Here is a 20,853-nt window from a genome sequence, read left to right on the forward strand (position 1 = left end):
GGTTTACTGAATTGAAAAATCAATAAAATACACAGTGGTAAATCTTCCCAGACAGGATAAATTCATAAACCATCATAGACTCTCTGCCCCATGAGACAGCCCCAGCACAGGTCAGTAATAAGAACCACTTATACCTGAATGCAATAAAAACATTTTCACTGACCCTACAGAGCTCAAGGCCCTTCTATTTCTTCCACTATAAGTGAGGGTAAAAACCCGAGTCAGATAAGTTCATAGGAATTGAGAATTTCAACACATCTTAGAAATCATTAATTCCAGCCCTTTCATTTCATAGATAAGTAAACAGTATCCAAGAAATTAAGCCACTTGTTCAGTTCTGCCAAATAATTAGTGATAGAAATGGAATCAGACTACAAGTCTCTCAGTTTCCGGGCAAGCACGTTTTACTTTTTCTGGGTTTCCTCTCCACAAAAACCTCTTTTACAATAAATAAATAAATAACAAATTCGGGTTTTTTTAAACTTGTATTTGCTTGTGTGTTTTTTCTTGACTTGTATATATATTTTTCATACATTCACAACAATTCCCTCACCAGTGATAAAAAGCTTCACTTGCCATGGAATTATCTTATTAATTGCTCTTCAAATAACTCCTCTAAAATTGATTTAAAGCCATTTCTGCTATTAGAAGGTGTATACCTCTGACTATAAAATAGGTTTTTTTATTCATTTATTTGACATTATTGAGAACCTACTCTATGCTACATACTGCAATTGGTGCTTGGTGTTCAGACAAAAACAGAGAAGTAGTGTTCACCCTTATAGTAATGCAGGTCAAGTGAGGGAAACAGATAGATACTAAAATGATTATCATAAAAGTAAATACATGTAATAAAGAGTCTGACTCCATTTTTGATGTTTGATTGCTGGCAGCTTTCAAGATGACCACTTCCTCTTCCCTTTATGTCCCACATCTGGGCAAGCAGATACGAAAGCTCCAGTATTTCCTCCTTTCTTTGATGCCAGTGTGTGTGTGTATATATATACATATATATATACATATATATGAACCAGTGAAAAATATATACATATATACATGTATATGACTCTATAGAGGCATCTATATTATTTATAAGTATTTATATAGTATAAAAATGAAAAGTGTCAAAAAGAGAAATGGATTTAATTTTTAGCAACCACTCAATTATTCCAGAATATTTACTGAGTACCTTTTATGTGCTAGAGACAGTACTAGATATTTGCAATTAAACAATAAACAAGACAGATGTTGCCCCTACCCTTACACCCATTCCCACACATTTTCCCCAGATTTCCACTTGTATAAATTAGAAAACTCAAGTAGTTCTTTTGGAGTGTAGCTACCTTTTCGTGGGTCACACTCTACCTCATCACTAAGGGCCTGTTGGGACTCAAGTCTAGTTATAGGTCTAGAAGCAAAGAGAGATGGTGAGGGTGAGTTTGAGAAGAATCAGCATTGTCTTGGATGGCAACTGCCTCAGGGAGGCCATTACGTTCCCTCAGGCAATGCAGAATTAATCCCCTCAGACAGAGGTGGAAAGCTGCAAACCACTGGGGGAGGGATGCCCCTTGCCATTGAGGGTGGGGAGACCTCTCCCACTGGCACGGAAGACTAATCATAATTTAGGGCTCAGCTTCACGAGGGTCTTCCCACAGATCCCCAACACAACTTGAAGAATCCCATTTTTTCCCAATCAATGTCCTAACTTTAACAGTAGATGCCTTAGGAGGCTGGGAGCTCAACTTGAATTTCAGCAATTTCAGCCCTGTGGTTGTAGGAGATAAGGGTGTCCTTCAGAGCACTCATGGAAGCTCTTAGGTCATTTCTGTGGCTTGAGTTGGGAAGTCAAATACCTGAACTCAGTCTTTTGTTTCACCACTTTGTCCAGTGGCATTAGTAGCAACCAACTAATGTCACTATATTACTTAGTTTTCCAAAATGCTCAAAAGTATCATATATGGAGTTACTTAGCTCCTTGCTTCTAATAAGTGGTTGATTAGGAGTAACCAAAGCAGATATTTTGCATATCCCTAAACAATTCAAGCCAAGGACTCTCAGTGCTCTCTACTACTGGAGATAGAGTCATTAGCATCTAATCAGATTAGAGAGCCAATATATCATACTATTACTGAATGTCTTACTCTTTGTGGGTATATTAGATTCCTCCATGTGTCTTCAAAAGATTCTTAATTATAACAGAGTCAATAAAATTTTGCAAACCTATTTCACAAGGTCATCAGGAAGTATTTATTTAGTTATTTATTTATTTGGGGCTGTGTTGGGTCTTCGTTGCTGCGTGCGGGCTTTCTCTAGTTGCAGCGAGCGGGGGCTACACTTTGTTGCGGTGCGCGGGCTTCTCATTGCAGTAGCTTCTCTTTGTTGTGGATCACGGGCTCTAGGTGCGTGGGCTTCAGTAGTTTTGACACGTGGGCTCAGTAGTTGTGGCTCACGGGCTCTAGAGCGCAGGCTCAGTAGTTGTGGTGCACGAGCTTAGTTGCTCCATGCGGCGTGTGGGATCTTCCCGGACCAGGGCTTGAACCCGTGTCCCTTGCATTGGCAGGCGGATTCTTAACCACTGCGCCACCAGGGAAGCCCCAAGAAGTATTTAAATTACAGTAAAACTATAGACAATCAAAGGGCATGATAAGAAGTTTGATAAAAATGTTAAACTCTGTTTTCTTTTGAATCAACAAAGATTTGTACAATTGTTTGTTGTATTGTTTACTTTGCTGGTCCAGTGAATTTGGCAGAGAAACAGTAAACAAGAGATTTTTATTCATCTGTTTATCAAGACAGTAATGAACTCCCTTATTGTTTCAGGATGTAAAGCACGTTTCCTGTGAAGGATTCATTAACAAACACATGTATACTTTTCTTCTCTATTGACAAGCTTTTAAACTTAAAGTAAGAATTGTCCTCTAAAATTTATATTTTGATTTGACAAAGAAAAATAAGCTAGTTCAGGTTAAAATTTAAACTTATTTTCAATGATCTTAAGGTCAGCACATATCCATATCCATCTAAATGATACTGTGCTTGTCCATTAGGATAAGTAGGAATAAAATATAATATCATATGCAAATATTCACAATTAAATCATATATATTTTATATAGATGAGCACAGTTTGAAACAGCATAATAAAGGAAAGATAGATAAAAGATGGTAAAAATTATTTGTCTACAATAATACTATGAGTTTTATTTTCCATTAATTGTTTCATGTTGAATAGGAAAGTGTTTTAAAGTTTTTAAGTTTGTTAAAAAAGCAAGTCAATATAAGAAAACAATCTTAATGTAAACCCCAGATGGCAATACAGATAATAAAAATATAAATAAGAATATAAACAAAGTATAACATAAACCTCATAAAAATTTAACATCATACAAATTTATCATATAGAGTCTGTTCTGTACCAAAAAGTTTCAATGATTGGAAATTGAATAAACATGAATTTGAGTCCATCAGGACATATAGTTAAACATCCCTTGGGCAGAACAATAAACTTTTCTTAACTTTATTTATTTTCATCATCCATACAGTGATATTAGTCACTCCAACCTTAAAAGATTGGTGATTAAAATACATAATATATATCAAACACCTGATTGATAGTAGTCGCCTAACAGGCACGGTTCCTTTTCATTAATGAGGATACAGCATGACTCAAATATTTTAAAGTAGAGAGTCCATTCTCTCTTGTATTCATAGTCATTCATTCTTTTTATCATCCATTCATGTACTTATTTATTTATTCACAGGTGTTTATAGAGTGCCTATTATGTGTCAAGTCCTGTTAAAGACACTGTGGAACCCAGCAGTGTAGAAATGCATTCAATATAAAATTTGTTGACATATCCTAACATGCCCTAAAATCACATTGTGGTAACTCTCTAGAACTAGAAAAGAGGAGGAAAAAGAATAAAATTATTCAGATGAATATAAGATTTTAATAAATGAGATTCATATAATATGCTTTTTAAAAATATTTGTCTCCAAAAGATATCAAAGCTCTTTAAAATATAATAACATAGTACAAATAATTTTGTTGGTGTGGAAAATGCATAATATCAGCTGAAAATATTAGGGAAACTACAGAGGCAACATAACCTCATATATTTTCATATATTTCTGTATAAAATTTAGTATAGATTCAGCCACAAATTGTAGAAACCTCAACTCAAACTATCTTAAATGATAAGGAAATTAATTACTTTACATAAGAGGAAATCCAGAAATATGGCAGCCTTCTAATTTGATTGACATATTGGATTAACAATGCGATCGAAGAATGTAGTTATTTCCATTTTTTGATTCTGTCATTCAGCCAGTTTTTATCTGTTGACTGTCAGCAGACCTCTGCACTACCTTTGTACTCCACTCTGTGTTGCAGGGGACTGGAGGCCTCAAACTACATTTCTAAGGTACCTATGTCAATTGGAGCCCCTGATGGGAGATTGTAAAATGGGAAGAGAAGGAAATTTATGTGTTTTCTGATGTTGCTTTTTGTTGTAGCAACATCTGTGAGTGTGCTTTGAAGACAACTGACCAGTGCAGAGAATTCCAGGCTTTATTGGCATTTGTGGGGTTTTCAGCAGTGAGGTCAACAGCACAGGCTCTTGTGTTACTGCTCTGTGGCATTAGCACTGCCTTCAGCAAATGGCTGGGAGGTGTAGGGTCGAGGGCTTCAGCCAAAGGGTGAGGGCAGCATTCTGATATGCGTTCCCACTTTCTTCTTCCTTTTGCTCCTCCAGCCTTGCTCTTTCTTTCTTTGCTATTCCAGTCTTTCCAATGACTTGCTAATTAATTTCCTGCACTAAATCCTCCTCTGTTTGAACACCTTGAGTCACTTCCGTTTTCCTGACTGGACTCTGATTCACAGAGCCAGCTTCAGGGATGACTTTGTCCTTAGGCTGCAGCAAGATGACAAGAGCAGTTCCAGGCATCACTCTGGATATGACAATCTTCACAGTTAAAAAAAAAAGCTCTTCCTGCAGCTCTCTTAGGATCTTAGGAGTGAGGACCTTTTTCCTAGAATATTCATACCAGATGGCCCTTCATGACACACTGGACTGGACTGAGTCTCAAGCTGTGTGAGAGTAAATTATGTTACATATAACAGACCCAAAATAAATAATATGTCTCTAGAGGCAGATTTTTTTCTCTCTCTCACTTAAGCATTCAGATGTGGACACTTCAAGACTAGTACAGTGGCTCTGATGTTGTACAAGACAGACTAGCTCAGTTTCTTGCTTCACTGTGCCTAGGATGTGACTCTGATTGTCATAATCTGAGATGACACTCCAGCCTTCATAACCATATTGCACCAGGAGAGAGGAAGTGGAGAGGAAAGAGCATCGTCCTCACTTTAAGGACACATCCCAGAACTTGCACAAGTCATTTCTGCTTATGCGCTATTGGCCAGAACATAGGAAAAGATCTTTATTATGAGTATATTTGTGCCTGGGTAAAAATGGGGAATTCTATTAAGGTATAAGAAGAGAAGAGATATTGTGGGAAAACTATTAGTCTCAGCCAATCTTCCTCTTTAGCCATTCAAATATCAATACGCATCCTTCTTTCTACCAAAAAGAACATTTTCAGGGCTTCCCGGGTGGCGCAGTGGTTGAGAGTCTGACTGCCAATGCAGGGGACACGGGTTCGAGCCTTGGTCTGGGAGGATCCCACATGCTGCGGAGCAACTGGGCCCGTGAGCCACAATTACTGAGGCTGCGCGTCTGGAGCCTGTGCTCCGCAGCAAGAGAGGCCACAATAGTGAGAGGCCCGCGCACCGCGATGAAGAGTGGCCCCCGCTTGCCACAACTAGAGAAAGCCCTCGCACAGAAACGAAGATCCAACACAGCCATAAATAAAATAAATAAATAAACATAGAACAAAACCTGTTTAAAAAAAAAAAAAAGAAAAAAACATTTTCACTCTTTTCCTGAGAGAAACAAGCACCAAGCCTATGACAGTAGTGCATTCACCAAGAAATCCAGGATCCCTTCGTGATTCAGTCATCTCCACAAATTGCAAATGTAACTCCTCACGGCCAGTAATCTGTAAACTAAAGCTATCTGCTGCCAAAACAAATAATGCACAGTAAAAGTTCACATTTGGAAAAGTTCCACAGTAATTTTAACCCTGCTGGGCAGTGATAACAAACATGCTCTTCTCTGTAAGTAGAATCAATTCCTTCATTGACTCCTTTCTCTGCAAAGAACTTTTTGTTCATTATCCTCCATAGTCCTACTTGACATGAACTTTAAAGAGAAGGGTATCCTAGAGACTTTCATGGGCCATTTCCTGCTGGTGCAAGTTTAGGGACCAGACAGTATTTCAAGTCAGGCTTGGGGATTCTTTGTGAAACAAGCCCATCAAAAACTCGGTAGAGTTGAGGTTTGTTTCCTGCCAGCCCCATGTGTGAGTTACCACTGCCAAAGTTTTCATCTAGTTATAACTATTCAGCCTCACAGCTGTGGTTGTGCGCTGACTGATCTCTGTGTGGTGCTCATTCCATCCTATCTCAGCTCTCGGGGAGCCCTCTCAGGGTATGGGTTTGGGTGGTGTTTTAGATGAGGTCGCCCTTATACTTAACACAGAGCCCACAAGATTCTTCTGTGTGCCAGTAGTTTATTTGGGAGGTCTGTTGGCAAGGAGCAGACATGAGGGGTTGGAGACTGAACAGGGGAGAAAAGAAAGTGGTTTCACTAGAGGCAAGGCCGATGACCGGTTTTATGTGTGACTTTCTAAAGAACCTCATGAAATGATTCTCAAAACTTTTCAGTCTGAGGAGACATGGAGAAGCATTCAACAACTGGCTCACATCTCCTATTAGTTTAAGGTCACCCAAATTTCCCCAAGTTGTAAGGCTGAAGGGGCTGCCGCTGGGGTCTCATGCCAAAGAGTTAGAAAAGCCCTGGGGCAGGAAAAGAAAAATACCCTGTACATGCTTTGAGGTAGGGTACTGTCAGGCAAAGAGAGTTAAAGCCTGCACAGGATTTTTCACTATAGCTTTGGCTATAGTCAGAGGTGAAGTTCAGAGGAGGAAAGGCGAAATATAGGAGATGACTGGGCACGTGGGAATGTATTGTCCTTAATCTAGTCTTTGACGCTGGAGTGGCTTCCACTGTCTAAAATATAATAAAATATAAAGAAAGATGCTTGAAAGAGACTTGCGGTCACAGTCAAATCTCCTGCAATGGCTGCTGTTTTGCAGCCATGTCTTGTCACCACTTCCGTTTCAAGCAGAGAAACAGTTGGATTTTTCTACCCTGCATGGTCCTAATTTACCATAGTCTCAATCAGTTTAGATTACAGGCCACAGGAAATAGCACCTCCATTATTAAAGCAACATTTCCTTTCATCTCTGTTTGCAGGTTGGTTAACTTTAGCCTGAGTTCATCTCTCTTCTAAAGACTATACTGATAGCAGCAAGAAACAGCAATACAACAGCATTCTGAAATTTCCTTCCATATAGGAAATGCGGGTTAAGCCGGTCCATGGCTGCCCTTCAAAATATGGGTAGCAATAGTTTTACCGAGAACGTTGCCCCAGCATAGCAAATCTTACCAACTCTCCAGGAGACCGCATGGGTTACACAGAGCAGGATTGCCGGGTAAAGAGAAGAGGTCTTAATGTCTGGAAGAGGAAGAATGTCTAGTATAGGAGACTCAGATAAAATGATTAGTGAGGCCAGAGGAAAACTAGGAATGGGGGTTGTATCAAAGCAAGTGCTTCAAGGAGGGAGTGATTGTGTCCAATGCTCATAACAGGTTGTAAATTAAGTTCTGAGAACTGACTATCGGGCACAGATGAACATGAGGGATAGTGATGGGAAATACTTCTTCTGAAAATAGGTGCCTAGACTTCATGTTTTTCAGAGAATTTCCATCCTTCCCATAGAAACTTTCTACACAGTCTCCTTAAAAATAGAAAAAAAAGAGCCCTTGCTTTTTAGCATAAAGGGGATGATTTGGAACAAACAGCACTAACTGACAAGATTAGTGAAAACTTAGGTCAACCCTCAAACCTAATGGCCTTATTTACTTAAAATATAATTTCAAAAGTTTCATATATTTAAAATAAAACTATTGTTTACTGAAGCGTTTTGAAAAATAAATATCCGCAAATAATGGGAAAGAGCATCAACTTCTAACTGTTAAAATTATAAAATCATTAATGTAATCTACATATATGTCACAAGAACCTTGTCAATACTCAGAAAATAGGAGTTTTAGTAATAAGTAATTTTGACAACTTCATGAATAAAGTCAATGAGTAATCATGATCCTAAATTCTAATTTTCTAATATTCCTCAAAGTTCCTCAACCGTATTGTGATATGCACAATCATTTATTTCACTTCAATTAAAAATGACTATCACCACACAGTATTTGGAAAAGAAGGAGAAATATGTCACTACAGGGAGCCTAATCAAAGAAGTATAGATAAGATTTCTTGTTGATGTTATATACATATATAACTGTACATTACATTCAAAAATTACATATATAATAACAAATTATGGCAGACTTTGAACTGGACCTTTAAATGAGTATGATTTAGACAGTAGAGCTTCCCTACCAAATGCAAATAACTCACTTGAACTCTCTTTTTTGTAAAGGACAGACCAATTCTTCCAAGGGGAAATCTTGAACTCATTAGATATGTGATATTCATTATAATTAGTTTCATTTAACACCACAAAAAAGACTTGATCAAAGGCTATTTTACTCTCTTCTTCCTCACTGGATGATTAGCTAGATTCATTTTTAAATGGAAGATATATTCTAGATATTTAAATGTAGGGCATCTCTTCCTTTCAAATCTCAGAAAGAAAGGTGTGCTTCAGTTTCCCTACAGAAAGCTCTAGTATCTTGCCCCTCTTTTGAAAGAGGAACTAATCCTTCTTTCTCTATTCTTCTTTGTCTTCTTCCCTTCATCAGCAATAAGCCTCTTTATCATTTTTGTCAGCCCAAAGAATAATTTTTCTCTTTCCAGGCCATTCAAAAATTGTACACTACAAAGTAAATGGAAATAGCTTTATTTATAAAAATAAAACAGCTATGGCATTAGTTCTTAAAGAGTATAAAATTTTGATCCCTCATTCCAACAAAAAGTCTTCTTAGCATTTAGGGTTCAATAAGAGGCAATAAACAAAAATGTTTCGGTGACTCATTTGACATCTTTACTAATAGGTTTTAATTCATAATGGTGAATATCAGACATATTTGTGTTCGGCAATTAAAATTAAATTATATCTAGACATATTTTAAATTACCATATTAACATTAACAATTAATCTTAGAACTCATCTTGAAGGTAAAAGGTACTTTTATACTTTATAATGAAAAAATCAATAAAATGTACCTTTATGCAGAGAAAATGTAATTATAATACCAATTAATGTTAACTGGTCACTTTTTTATTGAAGTATAGTTGACATACAATATTATGTTAGTTTCAAGTGTTCAACATAGTGATCCAACATCTAAATACATTTGAATTGGTCACCATGATAAGTCTAGTAACCATATATCACCATACAACATTATTACAGTATTATTGACTATATTCCTTATGCGGTATATTGCATCCCCATGACATTTATTTTATAACTGGAAATTTGTACCACTTAATCCCCTTCATCTATTTCTCCCAATCCCCTATCCCCCTTCCCCTCTAGTAATCACCAGTTTGTTCTCTGTATCTACAAGTTTGTTTCTGTTTTGTTTTCTTTGTTTTATTTTTTAGATTTCACATATAAATGAAATCATACAGTATTTGTTCTTCTCTGTCTGACTTATTTCACTTAGCACACCTAGTACTCTAGGTCAATCCATGTTGTTGCAAGTGAAGATATTTCATTCTTTTTTATGACTAAGTAATATTTCATTATATATATGTGTATATATATACACCACATCTTCTTTATCCATTCATCTAGTTATGGACACTAGTTTCTTCCATATCTTGGCTATTATAAGTAATGCTCCAATGAACAGAGGGGTGCATACATCCTGTCTTATTAATGTTTTTGTTTTCTTTGGATAGATACCCAGAAGTTGAATTGTTGGATCATATGGTAATTCTATTTTTAACTTTTGGGGGAACCTCTGTACTGTTTTCCATAGTGGCTGCACCAATTTACATTCCCACTAACAGTGCACAAGGGTTCCCTTTCCTCCACATTCTTTTCAACACATATTACTTGTTGTCTTTTTGATGATAGCCATTCTGACAGGTGTAAGGTGATATTTCATTGTGGTTTTGATTTGCATTTCCCCAATGATTAGTGATATTGAGCATCTTTTCATGTGTCTTTTGGTCATTTGTATGTATTCCCAAAGCAATGTAACCCTTATCAAAATACCAATGGTATTTTTCACAGAATTAGAACAAATAATCCTAAAATTTGTATAGAATCATCCAAACAAACAAACAAACAAAAAACCTCCAATAGCCAAAGCTATATTGAGAAAGAAAAACAAAGCTGGTGGTATCACATGCACAGATCTCAGACTATACTACAAAGCTATAGTAATCAAAACAGTATGGTATTAGCATAACAACAGACATATAGGTCAATGGAATAGAATAGAGAGCCCAGAAATAAACCCACAATTATGTGATCAATTAATCTACAACAAAGGAGGCAAGAACATACAATGAAAAAAAGACAGCCTCTTTAATAAATGGTGTTGGAAAAACTGGACAACTACTTGCAAAAGAATGAAACTGAATTATTTCCTTATACCATACATAAAAATAAATTTAAAATGGATTAAAGACTCACATTTAAGACCTGAAACCATAAAACCCCTAGGAAAAATACATTGGCATCGGTCTTAGCAATATTTTTTTTGGGTCTATCTCCTCAGGCAAGGCCAACAAAAGTAAAATTAAACAAGTGTGATTATAGCAAACTGAAAAGCTTTTGCAGAGAGGAGAAAACCATCACAAAATGAAAAGGTAACTTACTGAATGGAAGATTTTTGCAAATGATATATCTGATAAGGGGTTAATATCCAAATTATCTAAAGAAATCATACAATTTAATATCAAAAACCCCCAAATATTCCAATTTACAAATGGGCAGAGAACCTGAACTGGTCACTTTTTAAAGTGTTTGATACAGTATTTAGATGCATTCTTTTTTCATTAGCCTTGAATATCAATACTCCTAACATCTCCATTTATAAATGAAGAAATTAAGGAATGGAGAGATAAATGACTTGTCTAAGGTACAAAGCTTATAAAAAACAAGATTATATTAAACCAGACCTCTGATTCAGATTCCTATACTTTAATCATTATGGCATACTGCAGAAGATTAGAGACAGAATTTGACATTGAAAGCTTAGATTCCAGTTTCTAATGAGACTTCTTCACCATGCCTTTATGTCTAAGGGAAAAAATCTGGTCTGTACTGCCATTAATGATAATACTACTTTAGAGAAATGTTCTGGAGGGAAAGGATATTATTCAAATTTATTAAAAAAAAATTTTTTTTTTTTGGTTTGACTTTGTTTCTTAATTTTCTCATGCTAGGATGGGAGGGCAAACAAAGCCTAAACTAACAATACCAAATGTACGTGTGTGTGTGTGAGTGTGTATGTACTTATAAGTATGAAAATACAACTTACAAGAAAAGGCAAGGCCAGAATCCATAAGGCTAAAGATTTTGACTTTATCTTACATGCAAGAGAAAGCAATTAAATGAAAAGATAGTTTCATTTAAAAGATAGTTATGTAGATACTAGGCTGTTCAAGTAGAACAAAGGAGAAATGGTAGTGGCTAAGATGGTGGAAATGAAGATAAAGAGAAACATTATATATGTGATGAGAGAGAGAGAGAGAGAGAGAGAGAGAGATGAGATTCCAGAGGACCTAATGATGCAGTCTATGCAGAAAGTGAAGAAAAGTAAGGAACTGAGGATCATTCCCAGGTTTTTGCATTGAGTTAGTTATTGTGTGAATCATGGCACCATTCACTGAGGAAGAAAAGATTTGCAGGATGGAACAGTTTGGAAGAAGGAATAATTGAAGTTTCATTTTAGACATCTTAATTGTAGAGACGTCAAGCAGTGTTCCTCAAATTTCTCCAATGAAAAGAATCACCTGGGGATCTTATTGCACATATGGATTATCACCTTTTCTGCTAGAAATTCTGGTTCGGTAGTCTGAGTTGAACAAAAAGTACTGGATTTTCTCACACTGCAGAAGAAAAAAACCACACTGAAGGAGGTGGGAAAGAGCTAACTTAAGTCACTTTGGAGAACAGTATTTTAATATACTGTAATTAACCATGCACAATATATACTGAAAGGCTAAAGACAAAAAGAAATGTACACAAATATTGAACTTGTTAGTAAATTTATTTTTCACACGTGTACAGGTTAATGATTTTTAAATATTTTATGTGTATTCCAGAATTGAGCAAATGAATAAATAGACTGCAAATAATGAGAATCAGGTTTCTAATTGTTAAAGAAAAGAGTTACAAATAAGGAAAGGGTAAGGGAGGCTAGAATAAACCCTGTGGTGTTGGATTGGAATCAAGGTATCAATTTGAATTCATATATCAATTTGAAGTTATATATATATGTAGGTAGATAGATAGATGATAGATAATGTGTGTGTGCACACGTGTGTGTGTATGTATACACACACACACAGATAGATAATATGAAAATAGAGATATTTGTATATTTGTATGTATTGGTATATATATTTTTAGCTCTCTCTGCTGAAAATGCAATGAGGTAGCTTGGATAGCAATGGGTCCACCTCATACCAAGATTCTGGTTTCTGAATACCATTATTAATGCAAGGAACAAGAACTCCATGGAGAAATGACTGATTCAAGGCTGAGACAGAGGAAAGTAAAAGATGGGTCTGGAGCATTTTGTCGTGCCAGAAAGTAAGATATTACTCCAAAAATTGTATGGCCATGTAGGAAAAATATAGGAGACAGCTTGAAGGAAAACCAATGACCAAATACAGAACACTTTGAGAAACAAAATAATTAATGATAGTAATAAATTTTAACCCATAGAATAAAATAAATATCCACAAGTTCACACTGATATATGTATATATATAAACAAATAACCAGATAAATACATAAATGAAGGAGAAGAACAGCTCTTTCTTATAGTCAAATTATAGTTAATAAATGTAGAGGGAATAATGGGAATAGAAAATGAACAATCATCAAACACCACAGTAATTGGTGGAGCCAAAAATTATTGATGGTTGCTAAAATTAGTATGGGAAAATTAAACAAGAAGTAGAATATTTGAACAATCTCAAATAATTACAAAGGGAAAAATAGTAGTTTTGCAGCTATCATTATAACTAAGTCATCAAAGTTAGCATCACCAGTAGTGAGACATACAGATTTTTTTGTAACTCTAATATGTACTGAAAATGGCATAACATCTCTCCTGAAGTGTTCTTGTCAAGAAATACATATCCTCAGTCTAACCATGAGAAAATATCAAACAAACCTATTTGAGAAAAATTCTACAAAATGACTGGCTAGGATTTTCCATTAGTTCAAGGTCATAAAAGACAAAAAAAGACTGAAGAACTATCCTAGATTAGAGAAGAATGGGGAGATAAGACAAGCAAATGCAATAAGGGATCCTAGATTTGAATCTGGACCACAAGACAATAGGCAATATTTGAATACGAGTCTATAAATCGTTAGTAGCATTGTGACAATGTAAACTTTCTGGTTTCAATAATTATACTCTAGTAATATAAAATGTTGACATTTGGGGAAGCTGAGTAAAGGGTATATGGGAACTCATACTGCTATGTTTGAAGTTTTTTGATAAATAAGATTTGATAACACAGTTATATAAAAACTTAGTTTGGGCATTTCTGAACCTCTTTTTTGTTTCCTTATGGAAGAAAGCTGCTTGTTTAGGGTTAATACTAATTCAATGGGGGTAAGATTTACACAGGACCAACCCTAACATTCATAGTGTGTGGCACAGGAAACAACTTTGAATGGCCATTTCAAGGAACAATATACTTAAGTGTATACAGTGAGTAAAACGGACGAACTACACAAATTTATGAGTTGAAAAACCATAGAATCATAGAATTTTCTCACTGTAAAAGGCTCTTACTTTTCCAACTGCTTAACTTCAACTTCTGTTAAAGCACTTCAGTAACAGGGAGTTCTTGAGTTTAAAATTCAGTCGGTCCATTTTATAGTTGAAAGGTTCTACTTGTCAAAATATTTATCCTTTTATCAACCTAAGCCTGTCTACTTGGTCTAAAATCTTCAGTGTGGGACAGTCTAATCCCTTTTTCATAGGACAACTCCTAAAATAGTTTAGAGCGACCACCTACTTCTCTCCTGGTCTTGCTTCATCTCATCTATTCCCAGTTCCTTCAGTTACTTCTTATATAACAATATTTTAGATGCCAGACACTTTACTGAATTCATCACTTTCTTCAGTATAACTCATTTGCTGAATGTGATACTTTAAGCCTAAAAGGATTTGTTTACTGTTTTCTGTAAAGAATTAAAACATAAAATGTCCAATCAACCAATAATTCTTCACCTAACATGATTCATATACACCAATTGATAAGGAAAATTTAAAAATTCAAATTACTTCATTCTTAAAGAGTGATCATAGTATATACTTATTTATAATGTGCAGGAAATATGAATTTTCTTTCTGTGCCTCTATAACATTGCCCTCTTGCAGGGTACAGAGGATACTCCATTGATGCTGCCTAATGATGTGTATGTGATATCCTGATATTTACTAAGAAGTTAGACATTCAAGAGGATTTTTTGTTCCCAACAGACATACATATATGAATCTTTATTCTCTATTTTTTGTTTGTTTCTCACTTTTATTATTCATCTATTGGCACTTAAGTGCATTCACCAAACTGCATCATAAACATCAAAGCAGATTACTTCACTTCACCTTTTATGGGATTATTATACTTATCAACCAATATTTGAGCCCTTAATATGGGCAAATCATCTTAGCCTGTTAAGCACAGAGGTACAGAGCATGGAGTTGAAAGGGCACACATCAAGATTTGAACAAATTACTTAATCTCTCTAAGTCTTCATTTTTGTATGTGAAAAATGAGAATAATTACAATGATTGAACTCATAAGGTGGATGGTAGAAAACATCTAGGTGCTACATGTAAAGAGCTTGTTTGACTACCTGGCAAAAATATCCATTCTTTATTAACATGATGGTGATGATGATGATGATGATGATGAAGCTACCAGCAGGTGCCCTTATTAGGTCAGTAAGAATGGTGAATAAGCCACAAGATCATGTCTGTGAACATTTGCATTCTAAGGCTACACTGCCTTTGCCTTCCCAACTCCGGCTCCACTCCTCATCTGTTTAAACATCTCCCAAGATAGCTCAGGTCTTCTCCTCTCTGAAGCTATTCTGAACTACTCCTCTAGAATGAACTTAAAATACATTGCTTGCACTTATATTAATTTATATCAAGTACAAACTTCTGCAGTGGAATGTATTACGCTTTACTGCAATTTTTGTCTCTATATCAACTTGCAACTCTTTTGAGGAAAGAAACTGGGTCTTATTCCTAGAAACTAAAACAGTGCCAAGCACATAAGTCATAAATGTCTAGTTCAGCACATTGAAGTTATTTTTTCTAGAATGTTAGGGAAAACACTTAAGGGAAAGTCAGATTCATTGTTGTTCACACAGTCCTAAGAATGGATTTTCTCATAACTTGTATAACTCTGTATGAAGCAAGTGAAGATTAATCAATGGCAGGTTTTCCTTTATTTATATTTATATAGTCTTAAACTAATTTAAGAAAAGCCATCTCATCCTTCTGAGTTAAGTTACAAACATTAAGCATTGTAATATTTAAGTAAGAGTGAGACTAGCTTTCTTCACAATTCTGTGTTCTCATATTTTAAAAGGATATCAAAATTTAAACTTTTTTGACTATCATCTTCTTCCAGATTCAGTTAAAGTGCGGTTCTTAACATAATCCCAAGTTTTGAAGCTAATGGAAGAAGGTTAAACATCTAGTGATTTCAACCTCTTTTGGTCAGCCTCAACATTTCTTCAAAAATAATTCCCATTGACCACAATATCTACACTTTCAGTCTATTTTTCCCTAATAAACACAAGCAAAAATTCATGGTGACAGTTCCAGATTCATCCATGAGGGGGCAAACATGTCTCATACACACAATGAAGGGAAAACTAGTAATAAACTAGTTACACTGGGAAAAAAATGGACATGGTGTCAATAGCAAGATTTGGCCCATATTAGAAAGAAAACAGTGATACATATCTGTTTGAAGATAATATGTTTGTTTAATTTTTACATTTTACTCCTATTTTCAATGCCAGAGGAAGAACACCTGAAGGATGGAGCTAGGTGTAATAGTCAAACAAATGTCTCTTTAGAGAAAAGCAAAGCACTTGAAAACATTGCAAGCTCTGTTAAACTTATTTGTAGTCTAACAACTTTAAAATTAAAAGTAGTCTTGTAAAATGCATTTCTGAAAGACTTTATCAAAAATGCATACCTCACCTCAGATAATGTCACTGAATTAAGGATCAAGAAATTACAGACAGGAATTCAGCTGAAAGAAACATGGAGAATTCCTGTGTAACAGGGTGAAATGTGGAGGTTCTAGCTGTGTTTGCTCTTACGATACCATTATCAGTCAAGATTTTGAGTTTTGTGTTCCAACATACAGTTAAAATCAAGTGCAGTGCTCAAGGAGTAATTCCTCAGTTCTCTGCTTACCCTGATTAGAGCCCATGGTCTGTCATTAGAATCACTCTTGCATAGACACTGTGAAGTCCCTTGGCCCTCACTCTCAGTCATATTGGCGGTACAAAATGCCAGCCCTAGTGAAATAGAACTTATGCCAATTCAGCATCTGGGCCAAACAACTAAACATGGCTGGAGAAAAAAATGAGCAACCTTTCTAATTTGCTTCATTTAAATTCATAATCATTTTACCCCATGTGAACTCTTAGTACTTACCAGAAAACTGATCGCTTAATCAATTCTCTTTTCTTCTGTCCTAGAAAACAATTTCATAACTCCCCTTTCTTTACATCTATAACACGTCCTCCTCTAAATTCTCAGCTGCTTCCTATTTCACTGAGAATACAGGAGGGATCAAAATAGAATATCCGTGAACTCCAAACACCAAGTCTACCATCCTACCTGGATCTATCTGAAACCACATGTTCTGCCTTCCTTCTTCCTTTGGCAGAAGAAATGTTTGTCCTCTGTTCTAAGGCAGAACCCTCTACTCTGCACTGGATACCTCCCCTCTTGCCTAATCAGGGATTTCTCTTCTACTGTGTCTCCTCTTCCCTGTATCTTCCATTATTTGCTCTCTACCAGATGCTCTCATTATCATGCAAAGATCTAATACCTCCCATATTAAAGGGAAAATTTCTTCCCATATCCAATTCTAATCTTTGCCCCATTGCTCTGCTCCTCTTTATAGCAAAACTACTCAAAAAATATAGCTCTACTTAATGTTTCATTTCTTTATCTCCCACTTACCTATTTTTGTCCTCTCCACCACATAGAAACTATTCTTCTTAAGGTTATTAGTGATATCTATTATATGTTGCCAAGTCCTATATTAAATTATCAGTTTCTCATCTTAATCTACTAGTAGGATTAATAATAACTCCTTCTTCCTTTTAACACCTACCACTTGGCTCATGAGACAATTCCTCTTATCTCCCTGCTCACTTCTTATATCCTTTGCCAAATCCTCTAGATAATGGAGTGTCTCCTGGCTCAGTCCTTCAACATCATGTATTCTCTGCCTACACCTACTTATAAAGTGATTTCATCTTTAAATCTAAAGACTTGAAATACCATGATGATTTACCGATTTTCATCTACAGCCATGATAATCTCTTGCTGCTGAATTTCAGACTAGTATATCCAGTTGTCTACTTCACATGTCCACATATGCCATCACAAATTTAGTATGTCCAAAAACAAATTCTTAATCCTCTAAAGTTCTCTCTTGACCATTGCCTAAAAGACCCTAAGTGATTTTTCGCTAATCTAGCTTTCTAACCTTGTCTTCTAACAATTTCCCCTTTGATCATTTCACTACAAACAAACTAACCTCCTAGTCTCTGGAACACATAAAGTATAAGCCCACCCACCTGCATACACCAAGCCTCTTTTTCAGTGTATTCATACCGTTTGCTCCCACGCTTGTTTCAAATCTCTGCTCAAATGTCCCCTGACCACCCTATATACTTGCCCTAAACCTTGCATCATTACGCTGCTCCTTCATGGTCCTTCCACTAACTAACATGCTATGTTTATGTATTTATGGTGGTCTCCTTCCACTGGAACATAAGATCCATAAAGAAGAGATTTATTTGTTCACTCCTAGAGCCTAGTGCTCTAGTGCCTAGAACAGTAGCACATATTAGACACTCCATCAATATCTGCTGAATGAATGAACATCAACTTGCCTGATGACCAAACACAGTTCATTGAAACTTACTTTTTCATCAAATTTAAATTTCTTTTTCTTATTAGCTTAAATTTGATTTGAAAAGTTGAATATTCATTTTTATAAAAAATGAATAATTATAGAGACATAATTCTTTATAAATACTATTTAATAATCTCTTCATTACAATACAAAAGTTTTCTTCAAAGTATACCTTTCTCCAGAAGGGATTTTTTGGTTTTCTTAGATTCTTTAAAAACTTAAGGTTAAAAAATTTAAAGAGCAATCCTTAAGTACATTGTTTTATTTCATGACTTTCACATGATGATTTTTTTTAAAAAGGGTTTATTTGAGAATTACTTACACCACACTATTGAATGTATCATATGCCATTTACCAAGCATCTCACTTAAGTAAACATACATTTCGCAATTAAATCTAGAGTTCCAATTATAGACTACTACCTATATTATATAGATCTGGTATTATATGTCAACTCCTTACCAGTTAAAAAAAGGTGAATTCTTAGCGATGTCTAAAGAAACAGTTACTATTGTTTGTAGTCATTTCCCTTCTTCCATTTTTGTATTTCTGTTACAGATATTCAATATGAAATATCAATCTTCATATGAATGATCATTTTTTGTACTTTTGTATCTGTGCTTTCATATTAATGCAGGAAATTTTTAGTCCAGCTATAATTACTTGAACACAATTCTATTTCTATTACTATAGCTTTGCCATCCCTGGACTACATTTGTGCATATTTTACATGATATACTTTCTGGCCTCATTGAAAGGGTAGATGTTTGTCATAAAATTTTAAGATTTCTGTAGAGTATGATTAATCAACCTAAGCTGAGCAGCTACCACTCACACACACACACACACACACACACCCAGGTACTATTATTATAGAAATTCTCCTCCTACCCTTTCTCATAAGTCAAAATTATGTAAAACAATATTGATTGTCATGCAGTAAGTGCCCAATTCTTTCCTAGTAAACTAAGTTCAGCTTTAGGCAGACCCCTATGTAGTGAAGAGGGCAGGAGACCTGGCAGTCAGTGGATGACAGATGCCTGGGCCAAATCACCCTGACAACTCCTCTCCATAATAAATCTGAGAAGCTAATCTCTGCTAAATTGTTAATGGCTGCTAATCAGATACTGGATACATGGTTACCCTTCTTGATAGTATATTTGCATTTAAATGAGTCCTTTCTGGAAGGACTCCTTAACCCAAAGGAGTGGTTCTAATGCTGACAGCTTCAGGCACCCAGGGCCTCTGGCTCAGGTTTTCATATTGTCCTTTGCAGAGACCCATGGTATCATTAGGCCATTTGATCTCTAATTCCAGAATATCAGAAAGGAATTACGGCCGACCTCAAAGTCATGATCCGAAGATAGTTTTTTAAAAAAGGGCTGTTCAATGAAAAGTCATAGATTAAAAAACTGACCTATTTCACCTCACCCTAGCCACTATTCATTAAATTAAATTATCTGGCATACTGGTGTATGTCAAGTTCCAAGCAGATAGATTCAAACCCTACATGTTGATGTAAGACATTTCTCATTTCATTTTTTTTCTTTCTATTTCCCCTATGTCTCTCTCCATGGTATATAATCTGAAGCAGTTAATTCCTGCCATTTAATATCTTTAATTTTTGTTTTTTCTCAGCACCATCAACACTGATTGTCTTCTGTGAGTAAAAAGCACCTGGCAAGAGTACTTTCATGGATGAAGGAGACTGAATTATCATGAGAAACTATCTATACCTCCAGTGAGTCTGGCTTCACAGAGTGAAAACTCTACAAGGAAGGACAATCCAATATGTTATGTAACTAACTGTTCCAAATCGCCACACTTAATCCCCACTGTCTCAAACAAATTGAAAGAAAAGATTAAACATCTACTTTCACTATTAAGGACAAGCCTATTTAATAGCCATTGTTCTCCTTATTTCAAAAATGAAACAAAGTCAGGCTGTGAATGGAAGGATCCAATCCCCAGTCTGTTCAACTACAAAACCCCTGACCTTCAGGGTCATCCTTGTCTTCCTCTCATCCTCTGTCAACCTTATATGGACCTTTACCACCAACACTGATACCTAGCAAATCCTTCCACTAAATTATAAATTATTAACCATAAGGTTTAGCATGTTCTCTCTTCCAAGGTATTTAGAACTTTAAAGGAGAAAGAAGCCTGCCCAAGTGGACGAAGCTAACACTTATCAAGCATGAGCTCCCAACATTTGCACCAGACAATTTCACATCATCTCATTATAAACTGACAATAATCTTTGTGAGGTTGAGATCCTAACCATCTTTTTACTGTGGATCCCTTTGACAATATG

The sequence above is a fragment of the Balaenoptera physalus genome, assembly GCF_965194825.1.
Source record: "Balaenoptera physalus genome assembly, chromosome: 17".
In the NCBI taxonomy this organism is placed as follows: Eukaryota; Metazoa; Chordata; class Mammalia; order Artiodactyla; family Balaenopteridae; genus Balaenoptera; species Balaenoptera physalus.